Below are 7,230 nucleotides of genomic sequence, written 5' to 3' on the forward strand. Positions count from 1 at the left end.
GTTTTTGGTGAAAATTCTATAAACTAAGGTGGGTAAAGTACTCAGCATGGCCAGGAACACATTAAATGTGTAGTAAGTGTAATTGCTACACATTTGGCTTCTGTTATCAAGGTCACCGTTGCAGAGCAGTGGTCTCCAAAGTGGGGTACACTTCAAGCCATTGGGGTACAGGACAAAAACTACAACTTTCTCAATTTTTTTTTACCTTGTCCTTTTCTGTTGCATTTGTGCCACATATATACAGTTATAAGATGCATGTTAGGGGTTCAGGCTGATAGATGTGCACAATCAGGAGTCTGGACTTCAAGGGAATAAAGCAGATAGAGGGGATAGGAGATGTCAGACTGAACAGAAACACCAGCATAAGAAAAAAGCATTTCTGTTCTCCAAAGATGTCTTGCCTACTTTGGAGGAAGACAGAGCGCTTTCAGGGAGGGTGGCAACGCTGAGCATAGGGGGTAAAACCAGGTGTGTGGGGGAAGTAAATGTGAGAATAATCAAAAAATAACTTGGAAGGTCACACAAACACTCAGCCAGACCTCTGTGCCCCTAGGGCCTGGGGACTCTAACTTGGGCCAGGTCACTCCTTGCCCACTTGTCCCCAGGGACCCCTTTCAATGCAGGCCATCTTAGCTCAGCATCCAAGGCTCACGACATCCTTCCTGATTTGTCTTCCCCTCTCTCTCCTTCACCCACCACCAAACTCCTTCCCCACTAAGCCCACACAACCCCTTCTACCAGCATTTTCTATCCAGCCTTCTAGCATCAAAACCAGTGCTTTTCAATTCTGGCTTCATTAATGCCATCTGGGGAGTTTTTCCAATTTACCAAAGTGTAAGGTCAATGCCTAGAGATTCTGACTCATTGGTTTCTGGGGTGAGGCGTAGGCTTTGGTAATTTTTAAAAACTTTTCTAGGTGATTCTTCCAACTCTTCCAGGAAGCCAGGAGGGATTTCTCTTGCCTCTGAACCCCCCATAGTACTCAGAAATCACCTATATTAGACTGGCTTGGGTCAACCATTTGGATTTACCACTCCTCAAATAGAGGGAGGTTGCTTTCCTCCAAGGTATTCTAGGAAAAAAATCTACCTCAAACCCTCCGGGTTATCTGATTCCAGTCTGTCTTTGAGTTATTTTACAGCTCAGTAATTTGTAGGTAAATGGTGGTAATATAAAATAATTCTTACAGACACCCTCATACTATTCTATCTGATAAAGGTCCAATTAATTCCCCTCTCCTTCTGCCGGAAAAACCAGTTTGCCTCCATTTGAAAATTCCTTTTAAAAAAAGTGTCTACTGATTCTCTTTCAAGCTGGTTTTAACATCTGCCTGTCCAGTCATTAGTAAGTTAGTAGAATAAAATCTTGGCACATGATCATTTTTATATCTTTTGAATCACGATTTTACTCTTTCTTTTCTTTTTTTTAATTTTTTTAACGTTTATTTATTTTTGAGACAGAGAGAGACAGAGCACGAACGGGGGAGGGTCAGAGAGAGAGGGAGACACAGAATCTGAAACAGGCTCCAGGCTCTGAGCAGTCAGCACAAAGCCCGACACGGGACTCGAACTCACATACCGCGAGATCGTGACCTGAGCCGAAGTCGGACGCTTAACCGACTGAGCCACCCAGGCGCCCCACGATTTTACTGTTTCTTAAAAATGACTGTTCCTGCTTCTTTGCTGTACCCCTTAGCACAGGGTATGACTCATAAGGATTGTTGGGTGAAATACATTGAGCTGTTTTAATACTTTCTTAGTGACCCCGTTGGGGGTAAAAAAAATCATACAATAAGAGGACATCCAGGCTAGTGGTTTTCAAACTGTGCTTAATTCCTCATTATATAGCCAGGAGAGGAAATAACTTGAGGGGTTAAGTATAATTTGCCCAATGTCACTAAGAAAACTAGTGATGAAGCAGGGGCTCATTTTTCAAAAAATATTTACTGAGCTTGTCCATTGGCTGGAGATGGGGGTAGAATAAAAACTGAGACCGATGAGTCTCCCACCCACACAAAGCTGGCAATCTAGTGCAGTAATCCTCAATTGTTTTGGTCTCATATACCACCAGTAACAAACAACAACAACAAAAAATTGAGCATTCATCACAATAAAAATATATTTTGTAAGCATGAGATTAAAGGCATATGTAAGAAGAGGCCTGTCTCTTCCTGTACCCCAGAAAATCATCTTCGCGCCCCCCAGGATGTGTGCACCCGACTTCAGAGGCCCCTGGCCTATAAAATCGATATCCTTCCCTTCCCCTTTTCCTGATGGCTCCTCCCCCAGCCTACAGGAAGACACCAGGATCAGCCCCACAGTCCTCGGGGAGCAAGCCTTTGATGAAGCCAGGGGAAATGCCATTCCTGGCCTTGTGCCTGGGCACACCCCCCCAGCTGGAGGCACTCAGGTTTCTTAGAGAGCAGTGTCTCTCCCTCTCCTGACCCAGAACCCTTGATCTCAGGGTTGAGCAAGTCCCCAGGAGATCCTCGGGCTGCCCCAGGTTTAGAATTGGATGGGCCTGGGTTTGAACCCCAGTTCAGGTCACTTTTGTGAGAGACAGCAATGTGTAGTGTCTAATGGGACAGACGCTGGAGCCCCATTGCCTGACAGTGAAGCCTGACCTGCACTTTGGGAGCTGTTTGGCCTTGGGTAAGTACTTAGCCTCATATGCAAAACAGGATAAAAAGAGTGCCCAGCTCAGAGGAGTGCTGGCGAGGACAGAAAGAAGACACATCTAGAGCCTCGAAGTGGCCCTGCCACACAGGAAACACAACGTTAGACGTTAGTATTATTTCTTCCCTAAACTTCTGAGGTCTTACTTCCCACGTCGGCAAAATAGGCATGGTAACAGCATGTAATATATCAAGGCTTTGGCCAGAGCCTGACAAGTTGGAAGGGTTCAATAAACAATGCAGGTTACGATTTTATTATTATTTCAGATGCACCAGGACACCCGTTTTACAGATGAGGAACCTGAGGCTCAGGTCACCTGACTTCTCAAGCACCACACCCTTCTGAGATGACAACGGTAGCATTTGCTTCTCTGGGCACAGCACTCTGCAGTTTACAAGGCGCTCTCACAGCTGCTGTCTTATAATCTCAGGAGGGTATCAACCTCCTCCTCATTTTACAGGAGGGCAATCTGAAGCTCAAAGAACCCAAAGACAGTCATTTCTCCCTAGCCAGTCTCTGTGGGAGCTTCTCAATCCCAGGAGGAAAGGAAAGGAAATGCAGTGGCTGGATGCCTAGCCAAGAAATTTATAAGCATAACAGTCCTCCCTTCCCAAAGACTCTGTCTCCTCCATTGTGGAGGTGCAGGGAGGGCAGGTGTGAGGACAAGACCCGGACTTGCATGCTCAGAAATCAGGGTACAGACCACATCCTGCACTTTGTCCCCACCCAGGAAGTATCTTGGAGAAGCTGGGTGGGGTGAGGCTAAGTGATACCACTGGGCCTCCCCAGAAAATCCTAGAATAATACAACATGAGGAGTCATGCAGCCTGCACCCATTCTACCAGCTGGGTGCCCTGGACACATCTCTTACCCCTCTACAGAGGAAGGAACTAACGCCCAGAAGGGTAGATGTGCCCAGGGCCCCAGCTACTCAGAGGCTGGGGCCGAGGCTGGAGCCTGGTGGCCCAAGGCTCCTGCTGGGTGCTGCACTGCAGATGCTCCAGAGGCTGGCAGCTTCCCAACACTGCAGAACTCCCCCGCCCCGTCCCAGGGGTCAGCTCCAATAGGCAAGGTTCCGCACTTCCAAAGGACAGCCCCCCTCCTTTGCACACTGGTGTCCACATTCTGCCCCAGCAAGAGCTATGGCCCTTACTCAGAAACCGCAAATATTTTCTGAATCTGAGCAGCCAGTGCCTTGGGAACAAAGGGTGGAAGGCAAGGAAAGATGGATGAGTGACTGTCACAGCTGCAGAGGGGGATGCAGGCCTGTGCCTCCCTCCCTGGCCCCACCCAACTCCCAGAATCCTAAGTCCTAGAACAGTTGAATCCTAGAACACCAGCGCTGGAAGCGACAGCCAGTCAAGCAGCCTTTGCTACGGATGGTTAACTAAGCCCCAGAGAGGGAAGGGCCTTGCCCAAGGACCCCTCCAGCACCTGGAACTGTAACCCTGCTTTCCATGACTTCCAGGCCAGTGCCCTCTGCATGGCACAGGCCTGCCAGCTGGAAGGGCAAGGTCTGCAGGAGCTGCAGCTGGATGGATCATTCACCTGGAAGGGCCAAGCAGGACAGGATATCCCTCCTGGGTCAGTGGGCTAGCAATTTAAGGTGTGCTTTGGGTGGGGCGGGGGAAGTGAGGGAAAAGAGCAGAAGGAGGAAACCAGAGTCCTTTCACCAACCCGGGAGCCATATGGCCAAATTTGGAATTGTCAGGAAGACCCAAGGGGGTTTAGAGAAAAGGAAGGGGAGGGAGGAAGCAAAGGCTGGATTCTCTTAGCAAAAGCCCCCACCCCCCCCACCCCTTCCCCTTGCAGGGCTTACAAGGGTCGCCCAGGCTTCCCAAGCCTGTAATCAAGACTTCCCAAACTTGCAATCATTCCTTGCAGCTGACAAATAAATCAATTTTAACGATACCCATCATTTCCACCAAGAGGGTCTGAGTTTATCAGCTCTCGACTTGGAAAAGAAACGTGAGGCTCAGAGAGGGAAAGCTACGGATTCAAGGTCACACTGAAAGTTGATGGTGAAGCTGGGATTGGATTCAGGGTATTTCAGTCCCATGCGGGTATTTTGGGAGTTATCTGAAGCCCCAAGAGCTTTGGTTAGGCCTAAAATGGGCTTCCGGAGAGGAGAAAGAAGGGTGGGGCCTCCGTCCTTAGAGCCCAGCTCCAAGTCTCCTTTATGCCAGCGGTGATCCAAAGGGGACGGGCGGGTCCCTGGGGTGTGAACAAGCCAGCCCCCCCCCCCCATCGGTCTGCACACAGAGCCTTCTTTCCAACAACACCCACAAACCGCTGCACCAGCGGCTGGACGATATGACTCTTATGACTCTTCCTGCAGCCTCAGTCTCCGTTTGGCCTCAGCCACACCCTTCCCTGCGGGTCCTTAGATCCCCGTCCAGCTGTCCCCAACCCTAGATCTTCTAAGTCTCTCCAGCCCCCGCCCCCTCTCAAAGCGCGGCCAGCAGCCGGCTCTGCGTCTGCCGGGTTGCCCCCAGCCCCTGGACCACACCCGCTGCAGGTCGGTTCGCCCGCCCCTCTCCTCCCCTCCTTTCCCCTCCTGCTCTCCCCTCCCCCAGCCAGAGTGCCTTCGCCTCTGCTTCTACGCTCGCGGCTCTAAATTTGCTCCACTGCGTTCCCCCAGGCACGTTCTGCCAGCGACCCTCCCGGGTTACCGCGCCCTCGCGTTCCCGCCCCGCCGCCGCTCCCCACCTGCCCGCGCCCTCCACCTGCCCGCACCCCTCCCAGGAGCCTCGCGGGAGGCACAGGTCAGCAATGACTGGGCGTTTATTGCTCGTCCCCGCGTCCCTGCAGCCCTCAGGAAGGGGAATCCCTCGAAGCGATCCCCTCTCCGGCCTCAATCCACTCACCGCGCGGCGGAGGCTTCCTGTAGCGGACTGGGAGACGGACGCGCAGTCGCGACGCGGAGCTCGCAGGGTGGGAGCCCGTTAGCCGAGCAGGAGCAGCAGCGCGGGGCGGGCGGGGAGGACAGCGGGCGGCTGCTCCCCCGCAGGACACGTGGCGCGCGAAGGCCAATCGGGCTCGCCCCGCCTCCTCTCCCCCAGTCCCACCCCCCAAGTTCATTCGCTCCTGGAATCTTAGAATGTCACCAGCCCGGAGCGGCCCAGCCCCACAGCCCGGAGAACCTACGTCAGTGCTCAGACCCCCGCAAAGACCTAGAGAAAGTAGGGGGATTTGGCCAAGGCCACTCAAGGCCAGAAGTCAGGGCTTCCGATTCCCTGAGCTGGACATTTCTCCCCCAAATTGCTACTACTTGCCAAAACTTTGCTGAGAAACCGAACATTGAGACTTGACAAAAAAGAGGCCATGCACTTTATCTGCCTGGTCAGATTACATTCGTCAGTAGCCCCATCATACCCGTGACATTACTTGCCCACTTTTCGGAGGAGAGCCCAGAGATGTCCAGGTCTTTGACCAACGTGGCACAGCCGGTAAGTTGTGGAGCGGGGATTTGAACCTGGCCACAGAGACTCCAGAGGGACACTTATTAGAACTTGACTCTGGGGAGTGCATAGTTCACAGGAAAGGCAAAAAGACCAGCTGTTAAAATCCAGGGCTGTGTGGAAAATTCTAGAACATAAAAAACAATAAACTATTTGAGAATACAGAGGAAATTAAGAATGTTGTTCCCCCAGGATATTTGTAAAGACTTCCTGGAGGAGGTGGTCCTACAATAAAGTTCAGTAGTATCTCCCATCCCCCCCACATCTGCCTCAGTGGGGCGCCTGGGTAGCTCAGCCAGTTATGCATCAGACTTCAGCTCAGGTCATGATCCCACAGTTTGTGGGTTCGAGCCCCATGTTGACACCTCAGAGTCTGGAGCCTGCTTTGGATTCTGTGTCTCCCTCTCTCTCTGCCCCTCTCCTGCTCACACTCTGTCTCTCTCTCAAAAATACATAACATTAAAAAATATTTTTTAAAAAGAAAAAAAGGTTCTGCTTGGGTGAAAAGATGGACAGATGGCAACCCTGGGCTCCCCACTCACCTGCTGAGTTTGCATGGACAAGACATGTAACTGCTTTAAATATCAATTTGTTCATCCAAAAGATAGGGATGACCAAAAGCTTTTTCCAATGGTTGTCCTCAATCTGTCACCAGTTCAGAGTCCTCTAAGAATTCTACAAGGAGACCTGGGTGGAAAGTATGTCCTTCCATCTATTTGTAGGCGCCAAGGGCAGGCTGCTCCAAGATGGGTGACTGTGGCATAAAGATTATTTTGAGTTAAAAGCAATCCATACCCAGCAGATTCAAGGAAAGCTCTCCACCTCCCCCTCAACTGCCTAAATTTACACTGGAAAGAGCCTGTACCAAGAAGAGAGCTTTTAACAAGACATTCCAATTAGCCTAAGAAACTTATCTTCATAACAGGCTCATATAAGTGTTGCATAGCTTCAGTGCCTTTGGGATTTCCATGTTTATGTGGATTCCTTATGTATGAAACTGAATTTGATTTTTTCCCGTTAATCTGTCTCATGTCAATTTGATTCTTAGTCTAGCTAGAAGGATCTTGAAGGGCAGAGGATGTTTTTCCTCCCCA

General features: G+C 50.5%; 1 protein-coding gene across 2 annotated transcripts in view; it reads right to left on the bottom strand.

The window, feature by feature from the left end:
- The window catches only part of ANXA6 (annexin A6), a 49,235-nt gene extending 43,565 nt beyond the window's left edge, over window positions 1–5,670 (bottom strand). For both annotated transcript variants that reach the window (XM_019464461.2, XM_019464459.2), the window contains exon 1: window positions 5,543–5,670. The gene's annotated coding sequence lies outside the window, so the exon portion shown is untranslated. The remainder of the gene's footprint in view (window positions 1–5,542) is intronic.
- Window positions 5,671–7,230: the final 1,560 nt, after the last annotated feature.

The sequence above is a fragment of the Panthera pardus genome, unplaced genomic scaffold (genome assembly GCF_024362965.1).
Source record: "Panthera pardus isolate Hobbes unplaced genomic scaffold, ASM2436296v1 HiC_scaffold_2, whole genome shotgun sequence".
In the NCBI taxonomy this organism is placed as follows: Eukaryota; Metazoa; Chordata; class Mammalia; order Carnivora; family Felidae; genus Panthera; species Panthera pardus.